The sequence below is a fragment of the Miniopterus natalensis genome, chromosome 6 (assembly GCF_054644295.1).
Source record: "Miniopterus natalensis isolate mMinNat1 chromosome 6, mMinNat1.hap1, whole genome shotgun sequence".
Classification (NCBI taxonomy): Eukaryota; Metazoa; Chordata; class Mammalia; order Chiroptera; family Miniopteridae; genus Miniopterus; species Miniopterus natalensis.
The window spans coordinates 41,024,450-41,049,688 of record NC_142086.1 but is presented as its reverse complement, the minus strand read 5'-3'; positions in this window follow the sequence as shown (position 1 = coordinate 41,049,688).

The following is a 25,239-nucleotide window of genomic DNA, read 5'->3' as shown; positions in this document are numbered from 1 at the left end:
GTTTATAAACACTACTCGGGTTTATAAATTAGTCCTTATGCAAATAATAAGTGCACAGTGTCACACAGAAAGCAGAGCTCTGTCGGCCCATCTGTTCCTTCCCACTTTTTTTCTTCCAATGTTGTTTTCTTTTTTGGAAACTCTTGTAGGATTTATCCTTGATTTCTTTTACCTTTTAGTCTCTATTCCCATCTCCTTTAACTGTGTCTCATTAAACTGAGTAGGCAAAACCCAAATTTTATTCTGGGTTGATAGAAAGGGGCATTAGTGACTCCTTTAGATAAAATGAAAATAAGTAATAATTCAACCATTAAATTCACACGGCAGACAAGACTTTATGTCTCTATAAACCTATATTTCTTGGAACTTTTAAGATTTTCATAATAAAAAATTATCTGTATGCAAAAAGACATATACCCACAGAGACATATTTACCTTTCCAGAGCTACAAGGTCACCAGGCACAGGTCGATACACAGTGTTTGATTAATGTATTATCATTTTCCTTCATGTACATCAATAAATGTAACCAGATAAGCAAATAAAGAACTATAGTTAAGAATGTGACAGAAATACATATAATTAGTATTATAATAAATGTCTATGCACACAAAAACAAATAATAGGTATTACCCATCTCAGTGAAAACTTTCAATTAGAGAGAATGATATAGGGATCAAAATGAGCCAGGAACTGGACATAAGTCAGCTCAATAGACATATTGGTCTCTTGGATCCCTTTTGAATATAAGACAGTATAAATTATAAATAAATGTAGATGTATTTAAAGAAGTAAGTGTTCTATGGGGAGGAATAAACCCCTAGGACTAACTTATTGATTAGAGACTTAGGTAGTGTCCATTCCATAAGCACATCAAGAACATTGCTAATTCTAGAGCTTAGAAGAGTTGATCTTATTAAAGTCATAGTTACATTCTACAGGTACTCTCTAAGAATTCAACCTCAGGTAGGCTATGCAACTGTTGGGGTGAAACTTTTTCAACTGCTATCTCTGCCTCCATTTGAAGTTACTGGGCAAAGAAGTGACCTTCTATGGGTGCAAAGACATCTGGGTGTCAGCCTGAATACCACACATGGGGGAATGGATGTCTCCTCTGAATAAGATGTGGTGTGCCCAGTTTTTCTCTCATAGGGAGTTAGGTCCAGGCTCATTTTGTCTGAGTCTCACAAACGTAGGAGTGTTTTATGTAGGAGGGCCATTGGCACTCTCCACATATGCCTGGCACAAACAGACAGACAGAACAGAATACTGCTAATAGGCACGTCTGTGGCGAGATGCGCCCCAGATGAATGTTTCCTCATAATAAAATATATATAGCACAACAAACATATGTATGGCTGTGTGATTGAAAAACTTTACAAATTGCCATAACACAAGGTAGCCAATTGTCATAGTATATACCTTTATTATTAGCAAAATTACCTGGACCTTTTACGTACTGACAAAAAAACATCTTAGAGATACTTGAAAGCACCTTTACGAGCTTTCAGCCAACATTTTGCTATTATCCTCTGGTTAGTTTTTCCCCACCAATTTCTAATCTCCTCTGAATGTGAGCATTTCAAAAAGAGCAAAGTAACCATACCTTTTATATTTCGTTCTATAGCACTTTACTATTCCAAGGAGCTTTTCGTCACATATATTATCCAATCTTACTTGTCTAGTGTGCGCATGTGTGTGTGGGTAAATATATGTTCGTGATGAGAGTTTGGTCACTGGGTCAAACAGCAAGTTCATGTAAGGTTCCTAAAAATAAATGTGTTATATTGTCTACATATATCATTATTCTATTTGCTGAAAAGCACTCCTATGTATTGCCTTACTTTTAGTGTTCAGAACACATTGACCCAGGGATTATGTTCTACTGTCCTCTCACCTAATTGCTTATCCCCAAGTTTCTAAGTTATAGTTTTCTTCACAATAGTGCAGGATTTATCCCCAAAGGATCAAATGCCACTTTATTGCAAGTATTGGTACTATAATTATTTGTGTCTCCAAGGACTGCTAGTCAATGAGATCTCTCATATTGGCCTGAGGTCAGAACAATTTAAGAAGAAAATGAAAGCAAAATGATGCTAGAATTTCATCTTGGTACTAGTAGTGGCTAAATTATTGTCTGTGGCACTGGATCTGTTAGCCACGGGGGTTTGCTGATACTGGATGCCTGGTTAAGGAGATGTAGGCTTGCTCAGAGTGGCAGGACTGGACCCTAGCAGCCTGCCCCATGGAGGGAGGCTCCTGCGTCCCTAACAGCAAAGAGAAGCCAAGGAGGATTTGATCTTGGTGGTTAGGCCGCTTCCCAAAAGGAGAAGAGTGAAACTGAGACAATTGTGTGTTATCCCTAAACTTAACACAACACCTACCAGGGGCTTGAAGTGGAAGGATGGAGAGAAGCTAGGAGTATGCTGAGGCAGAATCTCCTCATGTGGAAGTGAGGAACAGAGAAAAGGCAACCCTCTCTTACAATGTATTTACCTAACGGATCATATAATCACAAAATAATCTGAAAGATCTGGGCCAAGGAAATATGCCATGTCCTCATTTAAAACAAATCTTGGTAAATATTCGGCAAAGTTTGTTCTACAAGGGGTAATATTTGGATTTTCAGAAGCTTGGTTTGGATTGGAATGGAAATGGGCCAGAGATTTACTTTTTGGAGTGTGCATGTAATTTTTGGTCTATAATTGATTAGCCTCATTGTGATCAATGGGCGTGAACTAATCGTTTAAATGTATTCTTACTAATGTCACTCAGGCAGTGCTCAGCAGCCATCCATCCTATTTGTTAACCTGATAAGAATCTAAAGACTACTCTTCCGTGGAAGGTCCCTTGTAATCTTTGTATCATCAGATGGGATTGAAGGCTGGATGCAGAGAAGACGGCAGATGGATTGTCATCTCCTCTCTCCTGGAGCTCAGCAAAGGGATGTTATTAAGATATCTTTCCAAGTAGTTTAAATAGAAGTGTCTGGTGGCAAAATGAAAACAAATGGAGAAGCTACTGAGACCCACACAGGGGGCTCAGTTTCCTGCTGCCTCCAGCCCCTGTGGGAGAGGCCAGCTGGCACTTCCATGCAGAGGAGCGCTTCTCTGTCAGGGAGGGAGCTGTCAGAATTAGCAGAGAGGAGGAGGTGTTGTTCCCTGATCATATTCTAAGCTCCCTGGGATTCTCTGACATCGTCGAATCCCTTAGAGGCTAATATGCAGGCAGCTTGAAGAGTTTGGCTGTTTGATTCCCAAAAGATTCCAAACTCATCAATCAGCCTAATTGGGATATCTCCCTTCCAAGCACCCACTGGGACCTCCACAAATGCAACAATTCCATCCTTCCTGCTTTCCCCCACTGTTCACACTCCAGAGGAAGCTGAGGAGAACACACGAACCTGGGGCTCCCTTCAAGAGCCATTCAGTTTCTCTTTGTCTTTTAGGCACTTGCAGTTCTCAAGGTGGCTCTCTGCTCAGCCCCAACATAGTTGTCTTCTTTCCTCTTGCTCTCTTCTGCTCCTTCCTCCACATCTGTCAGAAAAAGCCATCCTAGAGTTGTCTGGGCAATTCGTAACATCTGGGGACTTGAGAAGAATTCCAGGCTCAAAGCCTCTTTTCTACACTGACCGGCTGCCAAATGCTTGCTGCTCTCTAAAAAGGGGGTTATTTTTGTAGTCCAGTCTGTTATCTCAGCAGACTTGTAACCATACCCCTGAAGGAGATAGGGACCAAGGGTGCAAAGTGGGAAGCAATGGAAGGAATTGTTTGGGTGAGAATGTACATGTGTGTGAGGAAGTTAATAATAGCCTCCATTTCACCAAAGGAACAGAAAATTAGCCTTTTATCAAGTCAAGCTCAATGATCAGGGACAAAAAAAAATAAAAGAATATTTTGACCATGCACACCACACATTACACATTTGGATGCCAGGATTTTGTTAAGATGTCGGAAAGCTCAGGAAGAACATTAATAAAAGCAGAAAGGCTCTTCTTGTAGTTTTGCCTCCCTCTCTGGCTAGTGAAATGTGTTATTAAATTGATTAGAAAGGTTGGGAGAATAGAACTTGGTGTTAAAGACCAGAACGCCATGCCAGGCCTGCCACAGCGCTCTGACTCCGGTATCCAAATTTCACTCTCTCTGTCTTCAAATTATAAAGGCGGACAGGACAAAGGGACAGGGGTGTGGTAAAGATAAGGTGTTCCTTTTCCAGGGCACTTTCGAGGGATAAACAAGGTTTTCTGCCATAAGCACGTGAGACTGGTAGAAAGACAAGGAAAAAAAAAAAAAGAGAGTAATTTAAAACTCTGCTTGGATATTGTTTGTGTTATATTTCTTCTTCCAACAAAATAAAAATGAAAACAAAAACAAAACCAGTTATAAAGCCCTTCCACATACACTATCTCATTAAATTTTCACAACCTTTTAAAATGAGAACTGGTTTATTTTTAACTCAATTCCTGTGTGCCCTGGGTGAAGTGAGGATAATCTTATTAATTTTATAAGCTTGTTATGGAAATGAAATGAAATGATGTCAACTGCCTAGAAGTGTTTCAGTTTGGGTCATCGAGAAGCAGACACCAAGATGGGATGAGAAGTGCAACCGATTTGTTGGAGGGAACCAGTGTCAGGGGTGGCGGAGGGAACAGAGCAGGTGACAGGAGGCTTAGGATCGCAGTGCAGGCCTGACACCTGTGCATGGGTGGAGGGTTGGGTTGGAAGAACTCAGGCTGCAGTGGAATTCTGAGAAAAAACCAGTCCAAGCAAAAAAGTCTCCTGCTAGAGGAGTTATCGCCTATGAACAGCCCGGGTGAAGCATGGCCTCGGGGCAAGTGCCAATGGATCTGAAAATGTGGCACTTGGTATCTCCTGGTCAACATTGCCTCCCTGCAGCACATTTTTTTGAAGGGTGACCTTCGTGGAGTGTTGTGCTTCCCTGACTCTCATAGCACAGGTGCCTGGAATATAGTAAGCACTTGAAATATCTTACGCACTATTGTCCCCGTTTTATAGGTAAAGAAGCTTCATTCCCAGTGACAATGTGTGATTTGACCAGGATCATGTGCAATAGAGTCAAGACCTAAACCCGCATTTCTGCCTCTGGATCTTGTGTGTCCTGTCCGGGACCTCACACAGTGGCTCTTTAGTAGCATTTACTTAATGCATCTCCTTTTGTGATAAAGTAGATCCTCATTCCATTGGGAACCACACAGCCCTACCTCAAGCCCTTTGGGCTGTGTAGCCTTGCTGCCCTTGAGAAAGCCTCGGTTGATTCCTGTGCCTGCTCAGGCACAGCATCAGGCCCTTAGCTCCTGAAGCGTCCAGGTTCTGGGATTCGAGCCAAGGCAAACTCTGAGGCTGCATCCCAGCTCCCAGGAAGCTGTGCCACTCTTGGCTCCAGCATTCAGAAGGCCAGGATGCGAGCTTCTTTTTGCCTGCCTGGAAAGGGCTCTGGCTCTTTGCTGATGCCGTAATATGTTGGGATATCGCTGCATATAATTTTCACTTAAATCTTTTAACTGTTGCCAAATTCTTTTAAGCAACTAAATGCAGTCATTTTCTGTGGCCTTTAATCTGTTTTTCAGTGAACAGATTTTAATTTTTCCTTTCTACCTAACAAAAAATATATATCCTTTAAGGTATGTGTTAACAAGTTCTTTTAAATGTCTGAGGAGAGGTTCACTGGATGAATTTTTTGTTTTATTTTTGAGAAAGAGGAATGTAACATGGCCACTCTCTAGTCAGTTTGTGCTTAGATTACAGTAGACTAACTTCTAGTTGTCGCAGCAGACATCTAGCCGCATTACTCGTTCTTGAGCCAAAAGTACAAAAAGAGTAGAATTTCTGTGTTGTCTTGTTTAAATAATTAGAATCACTTACCTTTAAAAACAGACATGAATGTCCCTGAATTGGGGTATGAGAAATTCAGTGCACCCATGCACACACACAGACATGTACACAGACGCTGACATTTTGGGCTTGCAGGTATACAGGCATACCTTGGAGATACTGCAGATTCATACCAGATCCCCACACTAAAGCGAGTATTGCAATAAAGCGATTCACAAACTTTTTGCTAGTGGAGGGTCTGGCCTTCAGTTTGTAAAAAGTACAATATCTGTGATGCGCAATAAAGCAAGGAGCAATAAAACGAGGGGTGCCTGTGAATGGGAGATGGGGCAAGCTTGAGAGAACTCTAGGGCAGCTGTCAGGCATTTCCAGTAGAGAACTGTAGTGCCCCTATGTTGGAATGGAAATTTCCAGGATTATATTAATATCCGAAGGGCAGGCCTTCTTCATTTTCGTGGACAGCCTAACATAAAAGCATCAGTCCTACTGCTACAATGTTTTCTATGACCCCTCAAAGCTGTTTAGAAGCTTTCAGCAATAATTCTTTACGAGATTATGGGTACACAGGCAAGATCTTTCCTGTTGAGCATGTTAAGTCTGCCATTGGAGTAGGCTTTCTGAGAGGTGAAAACTGGTTTGTTTGTTTATTTGCTCCCTGGCTGTACAAAAAAGGATTTGAAGTGTCCCAGAGGAGGAGGTCACACTGTTAACCTGGCAAGATGCGCCCAACCAACAAATCACTAAAACGTGGTTGAGGTGAAATTGCGGGGCCACGAAGAACAAACGAGGCCATTTGGGAGTTAGATTACTACCTGATGGTCAAACACACGTGTTTCTGATCTTTACTTCAAGCTTGCTCAAGAAGGACCTTAAAACTGAGACCTGTGATCCTGGCTATTTTTAGGCGTCCTTGATCAGATAAAGCACAGGCATGCATTCCTCAGAGATGCTGGAGGCTGGGTCCAGACCATCACAATAAAGCGAGCACACAATTGAGTCTTAATCATTTTGCTGGTGGAGAATCTTGCCTTCAATTTGTAAAAAAGTGCAACATCTGTGAAGCGCAATGAAGTGAAGTGCAATAAAACGAGGTTTGCCTTCACAGGCATCTCCCGCAGAGCTCCCATACTCAGCCTGCAGAGAACACTGGAAAAAGCCCGGCTGACCCAGCGGCCGGAGCTGCTACTGGGAGTGGCGTTGCCTCATCGGGTTTGAGGAGTGTGAAGACTTAATTCAAAATAAGATTGCAGTTCCAGTGACTTCTCTCCTGCACTGGCTTCGGTGCATCTTTATTCATTGTCTCTGCACAGAGTCAGCGCCATCTCCCACGTCAGCCCTGCTGTTCCTGTTTGCTCCAGGACACAACAAGAACAGGCTGGGGTTTCTTTCTTTAACCTCTTGCTTTTTCCTTGGCTGGTTCCTTTGCCAACTCCCATATAAAAACAACATTGAAAAAATATGAGCTGAGAACACAGGAGAGCTACCAATAGCGAAAGATGCCAATCACAATGCAACAAAAAATACATCTGTACTCCAGGCATGGGGCCAGCTTTAAAGAGCAACATTTAGTGATAATTAGATAGGTAGGGGCCATAGTTCCTTTGAGTTCACTTATAAGGATTCAGCCTGTATAACTTATTTATGTGATTTGTGCTTACCAAAGGATTTTTCAAATCACTCTGAATTCTAATTTTCTATTCTCTTCCCCCTACCATGTCCCTATATTTTGTCACCAGTCTTGAATATCACCAGCATTTTATTTACTTTCACTGAGGACCTTGGAAGTATGAGAACAAAATGCAAAATAGTTTAACTAACAGACCATGTGGTCAAGTTTAAATTATCCCTTGATTACCTACAAGGATTTTAGAGGCACCATTAAATCTCCTTCAGCTTATTTTATATGCCAGGGAAGATAACATATGTTCAGTTATTTAAGATTTTCAACATATATAGCACAATAGCAAATGAGATATCTGCAAAGGTAGATTATACAATGGTTGGATATGCTATTTACCATTTTGCACAAGAGGAAATCAAAGCTCAGAGGGGTTAATTCATTCTTTCATGCCAGCAGATAAAACTAGATCCACTTCTAACATCTCTCTGCTGTTTCTGTTTCCTGTAACACCTGCATATGTTGTCTCTAGAATTCTGCCTCTGTCCCCACCGTAATCCATCGTCCCTGCAGTAGCCAGAAATCTATTTTTAAAAAGTAAACTAGATAAGATCTTTCCCCTGCTCGAACACTTTCCAAAGGTTTTCCTCTGCACACAGAATAAAATCCACAATCCTGGCCACGGCCACCTTAACTATTGATGTGACCGCATCTTGTACCACCCTCCTTCATTCTTAACAAATTCAAGCCACATGGTCATTATTTTTTTTCCTGGGACACATCAAGTTTATTCTCACCTTACAGACTTTCATATTTGCTGTTTCCCTCTGCTCTGAGATTTTTTTCGCATTGCTTGTTCCTTCTTGTCATTCAGGTCTCAGTTCAAATGTCTTGAGAGGTACATTTGTCAAATCAAGCATCTTTATGGTACAAAGTATCAAAAATGATCTTATTTTATTTGCTTGCTTGCTTGTCTATTTTATATAGCTTCTCAAACACACCTTCAAATGTAAACTCCGTAAGAGCTGAGATATTCATCTCATGCTTTTTTTCTTTTGTTCTTTGTGGGCTCCCCAGTGCCTAGGGCAGTGCCTGAGAATCTGATACATTGAAGATGCTTCATTTTAAAAGGGAAGTTAGAATCTCAGCCATTTCCGCACATGCTTATAAAATATTCAGACTTGAGTGAGAAGGTAAATATTAACTTATACAATAAAGCTTTCATGCTATAATGCTAAATGATTATACACAAAATTATAGAGTACAATTGGAAATATGTGCAGAAACCTCAGTGAAACAAACCAAATACTAACAATAATAACATTATCTTCTTTTGCATATGGTTATATGTTTTCTCAATTTTCTAGAATAAGATAATCAGGGTAAAATCACCTTAAAAGCACAAAATCAAATTTAAAGCAGAAAAGCTATTTCTCATTACTGAAATGGTTGTTTTGTAAGTGTACTCATTTTTTTCAGTAGGTGCTATAGTAACACTGACCTGTTCTCCAGGTCATAGGCTCTCATTCTTGCACTAAGTCTCCTGTGATGGTTCTGAATTCTTCTCTTCAGAATGTATTTTAGTTTATTTATATCTCTGCTGCACTCAGCATTGTGTGTAATTCTCTAGAAATGATGTAAATGATGCAGAGTAAAGTGGAATTATCTCCTTACACTTTCTAGTTAATTCCTTGATGTTTATTGCTGCCTAAGTTTGCATCAGATATTTTTGGCAACTCATATCTCAGAATTAGAAATCTAGACCATTTCCCCCTTCGGCACAGCTATGATTCCCTCCTCTCATCTCCACAAACAAGATCTAACATCACGTCTAACATATTTCGTTGATTTAGATTTGTCTCACCCTTCTCGTGTACTTAGTTATTTTAAACACCTCAAGTCTATCACCCAGATGATTCATTATTCCTACCCCTATAGTCATCTATGTACAAATGTGATCTTCACTTAATTGATTTTTTTATGACAAGTACATTAGGGTAAAAAACAGAGCCCGATGTCAAACTTCTAGGTGCTTCCTAGTTAATACTGATTCATTCATCAGATACATCCTATGGTTGGCATTGATCAATTGGTTAATCCAGCTAATATTACAATCTACTCCTCATATCTTGACTTTTAACAATAAAGAGATCATGAAGATATGAGGAGCACCTTACTGAAACCTGGAAAAATCATACCTACTGCCTTTCTTACATGTATAAAATCTTAGTAGCTGTGTTGAAAACTCTAAATTGGTGTCTTCTTAGTGAATCCTTGATATTTCTTAATGATCACTGCATTAGTTTCTAAGAACCAACATCAGATCTCAGTTCAGGTTAATCACATTTTCTCTCCTGAAAATGAAGTACTTTGCCTACCTTTGGTCTTTGTCACTCTTGTAGTTCTCCATTATTTCTTTAAGAACACTCTCAGTAATTAATTTACTTCAGTTGTGAAGTTTATCAGTACCTCAAGGTTGTAATTTGTCTCAGCAGGAAGGCTCAACATCATTTAAAGCAATTGGATATTTTTTTCTAATTTCTTCACCCATCTTGAGCTTCATTTCCCTCTGACTAACGTTTATTTTACTCTTTCATTTGCAAAAGCATCATTCTCTTTAACAGGGAAGCCATTAAAAATTGTGGGACACATGACACGGACACCAGTCTGTGGCAGGGAGGGGAGGGCGAGGTAGGAGTGGGCAAAGAGGACATAGATGGGGAAGGAAAGGGACTTTACTTTGGATGGTGAGTGCATGATGCAGTGTGTAGATGATGTTTATTGAGTTGTACACTTGAAACCTGTATGGTTTTATTAACCAATGTCATCCCAATAAATAAGTTGTGCTGTTTCTTTCTGTCATTTTTAAGCATTATAATCTCTATATCCTATAGCAAGGGTATCTTTCTCCTCCTAACAGAGACCTTAACGCTTTTTACAATGATTTTATTTTATAGACTTTATCTCACCCTCTCTTCCGCACTTTGTCCCTTGTTTGAATCTGTGGTTTAGCATTTCTGCATACTGTTACACTCCATTTTATCATTAACCAAATCACTACATTTATTAAGGCTCAACCAAAATAATTTTTTGGGACTTTGGAGAATATCAAGATTCATAGAACATGGCTCTGGCTTTCAGGGATTTGATAAGATTTTCATATTGATGTATGAGTCTTATTCTACAGCCCGGGTGGTTTTACAAAAGAAGCTGTTAATTGTTTTTTTTGCTAATGATTCAGAACCAAAGGTGATGCTCATGGTAATGTTTTCGGCCACCATGCATGTTAGAAAGTGTATTTGTATGTATTATCATATTTGATTCCCTTTGCCATGGAGTCACAAAGAGATACCCTGTTTATCGTTACTCTACATAGATTTATTAACCTATTGGATGAATGTATTAGTGATAATTTTGGACAAATTTTACAAATGTCTTTCATTCTTGCTCTTTTTATGCATTCATTGTTGAGCCCCTTGTTAACTAATTGGCCTGCTCCCATCACAGCCAGAGCCCAGGGAAGGTGCACTCGGCCCTCTGAGCCTTCTCTGCAGAGACCAGGGACATTCCCTTTCCACCTGGACTTCACTCCCAGGACAAGTTGCATAGTTACAAGAAGAGTAACAGCAAGTTTTACATTTTAAAACTTACATTACACTTTTAACTTCTCCTTAAAGATGTCATTCTGAGGCCACTGGATGTCATACCTTTGGGTGAGAATTTACACCAAAGCCTGCTTTTCAGGTTAAGTGGAATGAAGCCCACACCTATCACAGCATCCTGTGAGTGGGAGCTGACAATTGATAGGTTCTGACACTCTCTGTTTTTTCATCCTATGGGTTTATAAAACATCTCCTACAAAAGTAACTAGGCTTACGAACAATCTTCAATATATGTAGGTGGAATATACCCTTTTTCTGCCTTCCCACAAGGGAAAACATATTGGAAACCAACTGAGTGAATGTAGACTATTACAGGGATAACCTTGATTGTGTCAATTGAAACTTCTAAACTGACTTTAATTAGTAAGGTCATTTCACATTTAATAGTAATAGTCTATTTTGAAAAGTTAACCCAAGTTCCTCCAAGTGGAAATCTTAGATAGTTCAGGCAGTGGTTCAGGAATGGGAAACAATTATTTTGTCTTCCCCACAACTCCACAAGATCAATTAAACTGTCCGCCAAGTAGAAATGGAAGAATTGGTACATGTCAAGACCTAATGATTACAAAATCAGGATTTTTTTCAGAAAATGTATGGGGGAGAAGAGATAGGGAAAAAAAGTGGCAACTTGTGCATAGAAGTCCAAACTTTTTATCATTTTCGTATATTATTAGTCATATCATTCAATTGTTAGTTTTGAAATTTTGATTACCATGGCTATATGATAGTTAGAAAATTAACCTAGTCAACACATAAAAAATGTTGATTAGATAAAGCTTAGATATAAAGCTCCAGAATTCTAGAAATCTACAACCAGAGTTGAAGGAACTTGAGAATTTTTTTCCCTTCCATTCCAATGAAACCTTCCAGGACCCACATTTTTGTTCTCAGGCACGCATCTGCAAATTTCCAGATCATGATGCCAAACACAAATATACTCAAAAACCCCATTCAAGAGGTTTTTATTTTAACTTACAGCATCCAGACAACAATCAGAAACTTTTAGAAATAAAATTGATCAAAGCTATTGTGAACACAGTCTCATAGTCTTTTAGTGTCTCTGGATGAAAACTCAGCCACTTGGTAGCATTGGAGAAACCAGGGGCTAACTGGTTGAGAGCACCAAGCTAGCCCACTGCTAATAGCCTGTTAAGCATCATTCCAAGTGCCAAGTAAAGTGCTTAAAAAATTAAGTGTCCAGCCGGCGTGGCTCAGTGGTTGACCATCGACCTAGGATCCAGGTGGTCAGGGTTCGATTCCCGGTCAGGGCACATGCCCGGGTTGTGGGCTCCGTCCCCAGTCAGGGGCATGTAGGAGGCAGCTGATCAATGACTCTCTCATCACTGATGTTTCTATCTCTCTCTCTCCCTCTTTTTTCCTCTCTCTGAAATCAATAAAGATATATTTTTTTAAAAAAATTAAGAGTAAACTGAGTAAATATTATGGAGGCTAATAACATTTGAATGTGCCCTCTGGTTTCTAAGGCAGCTGAGATTTTCTTACCGGCTGAATTTTCCTGCCAGACAGAGTTGAATTTCCCAGCTACCATTATACAGTTTCACCGCGTATACACAGGCATTGGCGTGGAAGGAATTAAGACAGGCCTCTTGACTCTCTGGATACCCAGGGACATATGCTCCGGGCAACATAACATTACGTGGTCATGAGACATATTAGAAAAATAACCATTGAGAAGAAGACAGCATATTTTTTAAACTCTAGAAAAACCCAGATGCTTCATTGGGAAACAATTCTAAAGCTCACACAAGTGCAAATGCTTCTTTTTTCAGACTATCATCATCATGGCATTTAAAAATATAAATACACATTAAAGGCTTACTCAAAATGCAGCTGGCTGGCATAAATCAGATGTTTGGTGATGGACAGTATGTTATATGGAATATTTCACCCATTAAGAATGAGCAATTTTACACTTTCCAGGGTTTTGTTTTGTTTTTTCCACTTAGAAAATATTTTATGACCCAACCCCATGTAATTTATTTTCTATGGATACATGTACTATGTATGTAAAACTTTTATTTCTCTTGATTTATTCACCTCATTCTGCATTCACCGTACATTTATTCCAGTCTCTAGAGAACTTAGGAGAAGCAGCAATGCAGTAAACGCCAAGTACCTAACCTTTAGCATTATCACCCAATTTCACAGATGATAAAATTGAGGTAGAAAAAATAATGTAGTTATAATTTCAGAATACAGAAGATATATCCCAGGAAAATTTGAGTTTTTATAATACCATAGCACTATTTTGGTTCTGTATTTTTGGCCTAAATTCAAACTTGAATTTAATTTAATTCCCTTTTGACTTCCTCCCTTCCTTCCTTCCTTCCTTAGGCTGTATTTACATATGACCAGTTAATTGATTGCTTTTAAGACACATTTCTTTTCAGGTCTCTTAACAGTCCATTTCTTCACCATTGATTGAATAGGTTGAATATTCAAGGAATTTTGATTTTTTTTTTTTGAGATAGTTCAGATCACCAAGTTTACCATCCTTCAGTCTGGTATGTTTATTCCCAGATTCTTGTCAGCTTTTGTAACCTCAGAAATCCAGACGTCAAAAATGACACTGAGGGGGTTTTATACATTGTTCAAACATGAAATTCAGCATCAAGTCCAGCTATTTATATGTTCGCTGCTCTGTTTATTGGTGTCTTTATCAACACTCATATCTCATTCTCTAGCAGCAAGTAATTTTCAAAGTTGATTTGCAATCTATGTGCAGCATGGTGTTCCTTAGGGACTCCTGCCCGCTGAGGCCAGAACCCAGAGAGAGCACATAGCCTGCTAGCAGCCACCTGGTGATCCTTTCCCGGGGCAGTTCCAACCATGCGCCCTTAACTGGGAAGTCATATGCAGATCTGTCTCCAGTGTATTATCCAGAGAAACTGTGAAATGTCGTCATATCATTATCCTTTTATGGCATTTTCTCACTTGGGGTTATTTCCATAATTTCCATCAAAATCCCATAAGACAGTGTTCTCTCAGCAAACTTATTTAAAAAAAGGAACATCTTTCTTGTCCTCAGGGCTTATTTTAACTAGCAATTTAAATGGATATAGGCGGGTATCATGGGGGTCATGCCATTGAGCAGGGGTTGGTAAAATGTTCCCTAACTAGTTTTACAGCAGTGAGAGGAAGGGGAGAGGAATGTTGCATATAAGCTGGGTTGATTTCCAAGATCAAAGTCAACCTGAGATATAGGAGGACTATTGAAGAGGAACAATATATGTTTTGTCCAGAGAGTTCCAGAGACCTGATCTATTGGGAGGCTATGCTAAGGGATTTTCTTTTTTCCCCCAATTTGGATCAGCATCCTAATTGGATAATTCAGATGGGCTGAATTACCAGAGCTGACTTGGAGCAGTCTCCTCCAGTGACAATAAAATGGGATTCTTACAATGATAGGGTTCTGGTAGGAGGAAGAACTCTCCATATTCATCCCTTAGAGGAAATCTAGCATGCTATGTTGAGGAGCATAACATGTGAAACCATGAGATCTTCAGGAGGCAGAAATAAAACGTAATTGTTTGAAACAACAGGGACTAATGGACATAGTGTCTAACTAGAGTTTATATGTTCTGCCTAATGGGTTTCAAATTGAGCAAACAATATAAAACTAAAAAGCCTGGTACACACCAATCAAACCATAGACCAACTAGGTTTTACTTTCAAACACCTATTTGGGGGTCCTTGCTAAAGAGTGTCATATTGTGTAATGTATGGCCTGGAAGTGATGATTCACTCTGTGTGTGTGTGTGTGTGTGTGTGTGTGTGTGTGTATATGTATATATGTATATATATAAATTTAACCATGTACCAGAGTAGTATAATAGCTTCTTTCTATAATCTTGGGGAATTGCATTTATAACTTTGTCACAACTAATTCATAATAGCTAATATTTATTGAGGTGTTTTCTATGTGCCAGATCTGGGCCATATATATATATATATATATATATATATATATATATATATATATAGTTTTTATTTAATAATTTTATAGGTAAGGAAATTAGTGCTTTAAGGAAGCCAAATGAATTGCTGAAGGCCAAGTCACTTTCCTAATTTTATATACACATACATATATATACATACACACACGTACACACACATATATACGCATATACATATATATACACACAAACACACATATATGTTATAAAGTTGTATCTTAAATGAAATTAAAAAGAAATCCATTAACACTGAACATTTTGTCACCATCAGAACACAGTCTAGGTTCTTCAAAGCTGAGAGCTTCAAGAGAGCCCGGGGCGGGAGCTGGCGGGGGGAGAGAATTGTAAGAAACCTTAGGGAGTAATGAGATGTGAATCTCAATAATCAAATGCCAAGTTTACACTGTGTTACACTCCCTACCTCCCTGCAAAACTCTGACACAACCTTTATCACATCTGTTTAAAGCCCTTTAATGGCTTCCCAATGCACTTAGAGCAAAAGCCATACCCTTTAGAATAGGCTACAAAGTTTCTTTCAGTTATACCCCTGTTCCTACCTCAGCTCACACTTCTCTTCCACTGCAGCAGGAGGAAACCCTGGGCTTGCTTTCAGTTTCCCAAAATGAAAGCTTCCTCCCACTTTGAAGCCATTGCACATGGTGTAATGTCCATTTAATACCTTTTCCCCTCACTCTTCACCTTGCTCTTACATGTCCCTAAGGTCTGATCTTAAATGGCACTACTGTAAGAATCTATCTATCATGCGCTAGCCATTCTTCTAAATTCTCTCCCACCCTGCACTAGCCCCTTTATTATTTTTGTATTGTTTATACTCATTACATAGCTTGAAATTGTTTAATATCTCCCTTCCTCCTCAGGACAGGCACTCCTGGGTTGTTCACCTTTGTTACCTGGCTCATGGTCATCACTTTGTTGCTGAACAGAACATAAAGGGTTGAACTGGGTACCCCCAGGCAATTGAAAATGTCAAGACTTAAAGAGGTTAAATAACTTGCTGAAAGTCACACCCGCAGCAAGTGGCAGAGCTGGGATTTCAACCTAAGGGTGTTCAGTTGCAGGGTAGGCGTTCTCCTTGGTGCTTTAGAAACCTTGAGAGTCTAAGGGTCTATCTAAAGGGATGGAGTATCAAGAGAGCCCAGATCATTCTATTTCTGAAATCATTAAAGCACTTGTTTGTTGCTGTGCGCATTGAATAGCTTGTTGATGGACTGATTTGGGCCGTCATTCTGCGGAGGCAGACCTGGTCTAATTTCTTAGGAGAGTGGAACATGGTGACCATTTGTAATTACGCTGAGACAAGTTATTCTAAATGTATGTTGTATAATACCTTATTTTTGTTTCAAAAATATTTAGAAGCCACATTTCTTTTTATTCATAAACCACATTATGTCACCTTTATTTATTAAAAGTATGAGGTAATGAAAAATAGGTAGAAGTGGAAAGTAAAAAAAAAAAAGGTCCCTCACTACCTAAATTTCTGTGACTATTTAAATATGAAAACATCTCTTCTAACTAGAGATTGATTTCTCGCTACCTGAGCAGATGGGAGATTGTGAACTGCTTAGGGAAGAGCATAGATTTTACAGCCAAACAGATCTGGCCTTGAATGTTGTTACTGCTTATAATCTGTATATAGATTAAGTAAATAACTGACTTCTTCTAAGCCTCAAATTTCTCACCTGAAAATGGGAATAAAAATGAATATTTGGTACACAAGTTTATTGTAATGATTCAATCAATCATCCCTCCCAAGTTCTTAGGAAAAAGTAGGCCATCAACAAGTGTTTATTCTTTCTTTTAGAAAGTAGGCTAGGCCACAGAGGCCAGAGTGGGAAGTAGCTTCCTATTGCATCTCTTAATTTTACCTGAGTTCTATTTTTATTTGCTATTTTTTCTTGGAGAAATATCCAAATATGCCATCCTATTAATAGCATTTACCCCTATACATTAAATACATTCTCTGTGCTTATATATGAATGTTTCTTATCCTTAACACTTTATACTCATTACCTTGTTTAATCTTAAAACCAAACAGGAATGTAAGGTTCTGGGACAATATAAAACTTTCCTAAGGTACATAGCCTATAAGTGGCCATAAATGCTTGAACTGAAATAGAAACTTGTTCTGTGTCTTAATGAAATACTTTTGAAGACTCCAAAGACTACTGCTTACTTGGCAATAGTCAGCTGTAACAGTAAGTATTGTTATAAGTAGGAAACAGAGGCTTAGAAACATTGTTTTTCAGGGCCTTTTGTAGTCTAGCTCAATGTTTCTGTCAACACTCATGACTTAATCTCAGCTTCAAGGTTTTGTGTGGACAGTGCTCTCCCACAGAGTGTGTGAGGGAGGGCAGGGGTGGGGTTGGGGGTGCTCTTTCTTCTTTCTTTGACTTGCTGAATATCAAGACCCAACCAGGCACTACCTTCTCCATGGGCCTCCAATCCATAGTGCTTTCTTTTATTTCTGAATATCTGTAGTTCATGCCTGACACTGGATTCTGGGTCATTTTGCTTAATAACAGGGCTCCCCAGCCATGCTGGGGATTCTGGTAAGTCAGTGAACATAAAGTGATATACAAAGCAAGATGTATTTATTGAGTGCCTGTGGCATGAAAAAGTCTGTGCTTGATGTTGCCATAGTCTATAAAGTTAGGTAAGATATTGTCCCAGCTCTGTAGAATCTTATATAATCATCTACTAACCACTATGGATTGTTTTAAGACCTCAAATCCTCAAAATGAATAAAGAGATGGTTGAATAAATGCTGTTGGGGAGGTAGTTTTTCTAAACACCAAGGAGACTGCAGAATAATAGAAAAGGCACTCTCTTTCTTATGATTTATCGTCAACTTGAAGAGAGAATACAATCACTCTACAGTGGGTAGACCCAATTACTTTTCACCACCTTAATGGGGGAAACGGTGACCCTTTGGGTTCAGAGCAATCCTCTGAGTGCAACCACAATATGACCTTGAAGAGAAAAGAATTGGCATATTTGCTTCTGACTAGAAAGCAGCCAGCTCGGGCATTTGTGGGAAGCTGATGTGTTGGAGCCACTAAACAGCTTCCACTTTACATTATCACCCATTTTATAAAGCAGGAAGACTTTTAATGTTAATTCTGTAATTTGAGCATTAATGTTGTGGTTTCACATCCTGTAAATTAAAGCTTTAGGATGACCAAAGAGCTGGCTCACAGAGCATCTAACAGCTTGCGTTAGGATTCAGGCAGCTCAAGACACAGGCCAAGGACAAGAGGCCTGGCCATTTCAGGGTCTGCTAGTCTTTCTTCCTAGAATGAATAGCTACCCCTTTATTTCCTCTAGTCCCTTTGCCCCAATCCTCACTTTGGCTTTTTTTTTTTTTTTTTGCAGCTCATCAGTTTTTTCTTGGTTAAGTAATACCTGCCAATATGTTTCTATTCTGTTCAATAACAGAAGCTAACTGTTAATGCAACTTCAGAGAACTAATGTAGCCTCTCAATAGGACATGCAGTTGGTTTTGAATAGGGGAGTTTTTTTGTCCTCAAAAACCCAGCTAGTACACTATTTACCATAATGCTGGGGCCGACTTCAATAGTTGTTGGTCGCAACTATGGTGGTCATAATTCAAAATATTTTGGAATTTTATGGAAAATCTCTCATTGGCATGAGAGTAGTCATTTCCTTGAGGCAGGCATTCAGAATCATGCTTTGGCCATTTTTCAGATCAGTGCATATTTTTACATTTATAATTGTTTATGGATTAATTCAGGAATAAGAGGATTTGAACTTATAATTTTAGGAGTAAAGAGTATGAGTAGATTTTTAAGTGCCATCAATGTGGGGATCACTATCTTACTTATTTCTGTCTTTTTATTTCCTCAACTCTTGATACATATTTATTAACTGAATGAAAAAAAATACCTGGGGCATCTAGGTATATTATAGAGGTATTGTTGGCAATTTATGATACAAGAGTGTGATACTACTTATTTCACGTGTCTCCTTAAGGAAAAATGAATGCATCTCAACAAGACAGCTCGGTGGGGCGGGGTGGAGGGTGGGGAAGGGAGACTGGGACCCAGAGGTAGAATAAATAACACTTGCTAAAATTTATGTCTCTCTGGATCCAGTCCTTTATCTATGTTATTGAGAAAGCCAGTACATCTTCACAGACTCAGGAGTAATAAGTCATGGGTACAAATTGAAGAGACCTTCAAAATACATCTACTTCTGCAAGTGACTAAGACTTTTTATGACAGAGGCTTCACTTGTAATTCCATTCTGTGTAATTTATGTCACAATCTTGGGGTCCTCATTAGTCACAGAACTGTGGCCAATCTTCTGCTGCCCCTGAGGATGTCGGAAAAGATGTCTACCTTTATATCTTCTTGATTCAGATATGAAAGGAGCAGATTTCCTACAGGTATTTGGTGTTTATTTCTGGGCAAGCGAAGGTCTCTAGTCTTAAAGTTTCATGCCATGGATTTCATCACAGGTAAAGTATTTCACTCTATTTTCTGTGCTGTATAGTTAAGGCTACACAATGGCTTGTGATCTTCACAGTAAAATTCATGTACCCAAATGTTATGGAACCACTGAAATGCGAGAGTGGTCATTTTTCCTAGGGAATGTAAGCCTCAAAGGGAAGAGGTATGTGTAGAAAGAAGGGAGTGACAGGCTTGAAGAAGAATATATGCTTTGGCTTAGACAAGGGTTAGCAGGGAAAGCATACATAGCCCATTGTCACTATGATATAAAATGACCTATTAGTACAAAGCCTAGTGGGAACTGAAATGATCTCTCCTAAAGAAACAAACTTGACTTGTTATTTCCACATTTTGGCAACTTCTTTGTATTCCAAATTATACCAAGGTGGGCACTGCGGAGCTTGTGATACCTGAATGAAATAGGCAAATTTATGGGAATATACTTTAGAGCCTAGGCTGACAGTTGGGAGTCGGCTCAGCATTATTGATGCCATAATTAACTCACTCATTTTCATTGCAGGAGGACACCATTTCCAACATTCATTTGACACTCCCTTTAGATCAAGAAGTAAGGACTGGGAATATCTTGTTCTGTGATGATTTCTGCAGTAGACCAGGCTATTAATGGGCCCTTAAAGGGTGTGGGGTCACTGCAACTTGGTCCATAGCAGCAATTTGTGGGGATCCTCTTCAGAGCCAGGCACCCATCATCGCCTCCTCCTCACAGGTCTACTTCGGGTGAGAGTGCACCCTCCTTTGTTTGAGACCAGAGTGTCTTAGGGGGTGAAATGGATGGCATTCAGTGCCACAGCTCAGCACAAGGGAACTGATATGAGCATTTTAAAGACATAATTTTATATCTAATAAAATACATATTTCAATATTTAAACGATTACAACTTGTATTTACTTTCACATTTCAAATATAAATGTGATTTAGCTAATATGTCATCTAAAATCACCCTTTTAAAAGCAGCAGCTAAGAAGAGCTCAACCTTCTGTAGTGGTCAGTGGGGGGAGGGGGTTTGAAGGTGATGGCTTTGAAGGTTGACTCAGGGAGGAGATTAATCAATCTCCACGGTGAACTGGAAAAGATTCAGAAGTTTTGAATTGATTATTTACGTCAGAAGTCAAAGCAGAATGCAGGGTTCTGTTCCTCTTCTGAAAGTCTATCAGCACTTATAGTGAATTAGTGGAAAATAATGATTATTCTTGTTCTAAATGTCAATCAGTAGGAATTTCCGAAGTGGCTACTGTGTATATAGTATCGTGAAGTTGCAGGGAAAGTTTAGGACTTAACCTCTGCCCTGACAGAGCATATAACCTATTTGTAGAAACACAATGAAACTATGGGAATTAATAAGAGAGCAATAAAGCCAATCTGTGATTAAAGGATACGTTGTGTATTATTCACTCTGAATTATATAGACATTCAGGGAAGGGAGATTAAAGAAAGAATATTCAGGAAAGCAGCAGAAAGAGGTGATTTTAGAAATAGAAAAACATTACTTAACTATTAAATCATTAATTAATGTAATTGCCAAGCCCTGGAGAAACAATTACAGATCCTTTCCACAAAATTCCTTCTTTATGATCTGGTCCTTGTCACCTCTACAGCTTCAGAACCCACATACTTCTACCCACTTTGCCTGCTATGCTCCAACCATAAAATATGATTTTCAGTTCACTGAAGGCCCCTGCAGTTACCTGATTCTGTCCTTGGCATGTCTGAGTCTGTCTCATCCTCTAAGGTCCAAGTGAAATACTGCCACTTTGGTGACGTTCCCTGAAGTTTCCTTGTCCCCCAGAGATTTTCTATCTCTTATGCTACCACTGAGCTTTGCTCAGAATCCTCTCACATCACACACAATGTCTTGATATTATTTGTTGTAATGTCTTCTCCCTCAGAGTAGGAACCTCAGGGTTCTACCATTCTCGACATACAGGGTCTTGGTTGAATGAATCAATGTATGAATGTAAAAGAGGATTTGAAAGTCAAATGGCCTGGTTAATTAGGATTGCAAATTAACTGAGCATTAAATAAAGTTTTATTTTTATTTTAATCCTTGGTATAAAAATATTTATAATAAATAATTTGTCTATTTTCCTGCCTAATTGTCTGTATTGTGACAGACAATACAGTGATTTATTTTTTTAAGCCTTGAAGATATTGATTTGTTTCATTGTGAACATCAACTCTCTCATTTTGGATTTTCATGGGGAAAATGCCAATGGATTGAGTTGAATCTCTATCAATATAAACCATATATACCTGAAAGGTAATCTTTTAAATAAATCCCTAACACCAGTTTTTATTATTATTCATCTTTTTCCCCCTAAAATCTGAACATGAGGATAATTTCTGTTTAATGAAAAATTGAAATAAAAATGTGAATGTCACAGGAATGAAAACACCCTGAATAGCAATTACATAGAGAGGGATTAGGGATTTACTAAGTGCAGTAGATTTCTAATAGCAAGATTATCAGTCCTGTGTTGAAAGCGTTGTTACCCAGTAACATTTTGCCATTTATTTCTTTTATTTTTTTTAAAAATATGTCTTTATTGACTTCAGAGAGAGGAAGGGAGAGAGAGAGAGAGCTAGAAACATCAATGATGAAAGAGGCATTGATCGGCTGCCTCCAGCAGGCCCCCGACTGGGGATCGAGCCCATAACCCGGGCATGTGCCCTGACCGGGGATTGACCCTCGAATTTCTGGATCTTAGGTCGATGCTCAACTGCTGAGCCACACCGACTGGGTGCCACCTATTTCTTATTCCAGGAATTCTATAAAAAATAAAATAAAAAGTTAATCTTACACTCATCATTAATTGAAGGAAGAAAACAAGGAAGAGTTCCCTTTATTTGTCATTACCAATTTGCCTTTCAGACCCCTGCGTATGTTCCTGAAACACTGACTCACTCTTCTTCCCCAGTCTTTTCTTGAGCACCTGTCTCTAGCTTAGTTGAATGGAAGGATGTGTAACAATTCAGATTGTGTGTGGTTTTGACTCTACGATCAGAGAGCCAAATAAAACACAGGCACAGGAGCCAAGTGCCATGGCCTGCTACTATACAGATCAATTTCAACATTCTCATGTGCCTGGCTGTATTTCAAGAAGATTAGGAGGAACAAGCATAAAAATCCTTTTATTTTTATTTTCTAAATATATATTGATTATACACTATGTGTTAGGCCCTTTTATGAGTTTTGGGCTAGGTCCTGTGCATCCTAGCATTCATCCTCAGTATAAGGCACACAGATGATTCTTAGTAAAGTTTGATATAACTGTCTACACTCTTGAGAAACTTACAGTCCTCTGGAAAAGCAGACATAGCAGGAAACTGCAGACCAGGTGACAGCTGGGTACAGTGAGAGCATATTCCATGGAGGAACTCTTTAGAGGTGCTGCTTAATCTGAGTCTTAGAGGAGAAGCAGACACATGTCAGGCACACAAGCTTAGGAGCAGCATTCCTGGTAAAAGTGTAGCCATGAACTTATGTAAGATCCTGGCACACTATTCAGTAGAGTCAAGGGCCCCCAGCAAGAGTGGCTGTGAAATGGGACCTTATTGGGATATGGTGGATTTCTCTGCATTTCCAAAGGGGAAATAAGTTGATGGCATAAACTGGCCACTGCAAACCCCTTAATATCCCCAGAGTATTTCTGATGTTTCCCTGCCGACCTGTCCAGAAGCTGGCCTGGCCCACGTCCCCTCTTTTTGGGGCCACTGTGCACTGACCAGGAATCAAACCAGCAAACTTTCAAGGCACAGGAAGATGTCCAACCAACTGAGCCACACCTGCCAGGGTGCAGGCCTCCTCTTTTAACTTTCACTCCTTCCAAATCACAAAATGAAATGGAGTTTTCTTCAAAGTGACAGCTAAATCTCAGCCCCTTGCCAGCAGCTGTACCTGTGCTGCTTAATTCTGTAATCCTTTCGCCCTCCATTCCTTGTTGTGGTTAGCAAATGCCAGGAAATGTTGGAGTGACAAGTGAGTTCTCCCCGCCTGACACCTCTGTGGGAGGACTTGATAAACTGCAAATACCACAGTCATTTTTCAGGTGCAGGCTCAGAAACATGCCCAGGATGGAGCCAGTGCTGGGAGGTAAAACGCTCCCCAGCCTCCCTGGCTTCCTTCCTCTGTCTTACATTTCTATGAACTTGGCATGTTGCTCAGAGCCATTTTCAAGGGAATACTTCTGCAGAGTCTTTTCCTTTGCTTCCTTATAACTGAGTGACATCAAATCATCCGCTTCATTGTACCTCCATGGATGATACTCCTCCCTGACCAAAGGGGGAGGCTGAGCCCTCAGAGCAGCTGGCAGTGTAATGCTGGAGCCCATAGCATTCTGGAATGCAGAGGCCTGTCAGCAGTGGCTAAGATGTCCCCATGATCTCCACCCTGCAACACAGTTTCTACAGGAGCTTCCTCTACTGGGGAAACTTGGAAATCCCTCCTCATTTAGCACACTGCCATCCTATTTTTCACTTGGCTTAGAGGGACATCTGAATTTCTCTTACAGTCTTCTCTTTTCCCTCTTTCTCTCTCTCTCTTTCACTCTTTTACTCCCTGGGCAGCAGTGTTAATATTCTATGGTACACTCTAAAGCAAAACCTGAGAAAGGAATTACATAATCTGTCACTAGGAATGCATATCCCGGACAGTGATTTATGCAGATGCTGTACTCAAAGCGATGGCTGCATTGCATCTTTTCTTCTCACTGCCCTTCTCAGAGGCGACACGCAAACTTGCATTTAAAGTAGCATTGCAGCGAGTGATGGGCACTACCAGGAACTGGGCTACTCTAGTTCTAGCCACCAGACAAACCCAGCAGGCAGGGCAGGCAGCCCATCAACTTTGTAGGATCCTGGAACTTCCAAATGCACGGCCCCTGCACTCTCTGGTTCTGATGAAGAAGCTGATTCACAAATTCTTTGTGAGCTCAAGTTCATCCACCCTTCTGCCTCTTAAGTCCGGACTCAGACCCCCTTAGTCCCGTTTGCCTTTGCCCCTCTTTTCCGTGGTTCTCAGTGGTTTGAAATTCTGGTCATAACCAGGGAGAGATTCATAGGGCTGGCATTTTTCCTAGCTTTCTGGCTTCTACAGTGTTCTGGCAGCAAGGCTGGGAGTCTCCCTAGAGAGCTTATTTTTCCGAGATTCCCCCTATAGTTTTACATACTTAAGTGGGCCGTCTGAGGATGCGAGAAACAGCTTTCCTTTTGAACACTAATCTGAATCAAACTTCTAAATCCCTTAAAGTTCTAGCTATCAGAAGAAGAAACCCAAAGTAAACAAGCCTCTCACTGCCCCTTTACCCAGCCCGGCTACCTCCTGGCTCAGGACCAGCTCCTCCAGAGCCAGAAGCCTCTGGCGCTGGGCTCTCACACTGGCAAGCAGCCTGTGAAACTGCATGCCCTGCGCTCCGAAGACGGGAGGGTTTCTGCAAACATTTCTTTTGCCACTGTGCTGTGATTACTAGTATTTTTCCCACCCTGTCTGCTATCTGGGGATTCATCTGGGATTTATTTCCGTAATGAGAAAAGGGAAACATAGGGGGATTTTTCTCTGACTTAGATTATTTGTCACTTTGGTATTCATTTTAAAAGATGCTTTTCAAATATTTAAATGTATGTG